Source organism: Diadema antillarum, unplaced genomic scaffold, assembly GCF_040938485.1.
Source record: "Diadema antillarum isolate AM-2024a unplaced genomic scaffold, OU_Dant_1.0 scf00000141, whole genome shotgun sequence".
In the NCBI taxonomy this organism is placed as follows: Eukaryota; Metazoa; Echinodermata; class Echinoidea; order Diadematoida; family Diadematidae; genus Diadema; species Diadema antillarum.
In genome coordinates, this window is record NW_027271030.1 from 836,773 (window position 1) to 838,329 (window position 1,557).

The window sequence follows — 1,557 nt, forward strand, 5'->3', positions numbered from 1 at the left end:
GCTAGATCCGCCCCTGCGTCTAAATGCTCGGTGATGAAAATCTCAAACAAGCAGAATCCACCAGACAGGAATTAGGGCCTACACCTTCTGTGGGCAACATCTCCAAGAAGTTAGCGCGCGCATCTATACCTTGGGGTAGAAATTGACAACAAACTGAGATGGGACACCCACTACAAAAAGATCACCGCCAAAGCCAACAAGGTTCTTGATTTCATGAGGAGGAACCTATATGGTTCCGTACCAAGTCCATCAAAGCTACTAGCACTGCCTACACAGCATTATGGTAGACCCATCTTAGAGTAGGAGCCTACCTGGGATCCGTATGACAAAGGAGATATTCACCTCATAGAATCCGTTCAACGTAAGGCACTGCTATCAAGATTCTGTATGAATGACTACAAACAACAGAGCAGTGTCCTCACAAATGCTGAAGAATCTGGAATGGGACACCCTGGAGAACTCTATATGAATAAACAGTTTCAATACACAATATTTATACAAGCTTTATTATAGACCTATTCATACCGATCACAATAAGCACATATCATGTACCAATTATCATCTTCACGCCTACAACGGCACAATCGATCATCATTGTCACCATCATCATGATCATCATCGCATCGTGTTCATCATCTCTGGATTTTTTTCGTCTTCTCGCCTCTATCCCCCCCCCCACCCCCTTCAAATCCAATCACATTCATTCATCTGCTGATTAGGAGTATTTACATAGGCCTCGGATTACAATAATGCGTGTCTTTCGGTTCTTCTTTTTCATGAACTCCATTAATAAAGTCTATGTGTATGCTTGTGTGTGGTTGTCTAAAATGTCGCTTTTGGAAGGTCCTACACTGTATCTTTGTGTGTGAAAGGAGAAAACTAGAGTGTAGTTTTCATAATTTCCTCTTATTTTGGAAGCCCCCACCCAATTTACCGACACCCTCGAAAATGACGTGTGCTTTGTGCCCTGCGGCTGAAGCCCCAAAACAAAGTAGCTAACATGTTCTACCTGATCCCTTTTCCTAGAATATTCATAAAGTTTAAGGCTGATAGATACAGAGCACAACATAGGCCTACATTAAGTAACGAAGTCCTACTACTAGTTGCTAGTAAAGTATTGCTCTTGTGAACAGCATCCTACGGGAAGTAACTTCATTATTGTTACTAACGTTCACAAAGCGCGGGAAACTTCTAGTCTTATCGCGAGGAAATAGTACCGCAAGCCTATTTATTCATCGGGACAGTAGGCTTTATCGGAGGTTTACAAATACACTCCAATGATATTTTTTTTTAAATTCTATTATCTCTAGGACTACCTCCGGTATCTTCGTTATGTCCTCTCAAGTGACCTCAGTGGTTATAAGTAGATTGATTGATGATTGATAAATCGATTGTATTTGTAAAATATATATTTACTGCTTGATTAAGGCCATTGCGTTTACGTCCGGAGTAAATTTAAAAATGGCCGCCAACGGAGGAAAACACTGCAACCGATCGTGACGCTTTAATGGATTGACTATTTTTCTTGTACTTTTGGTAAACTTCATCTAACAAACA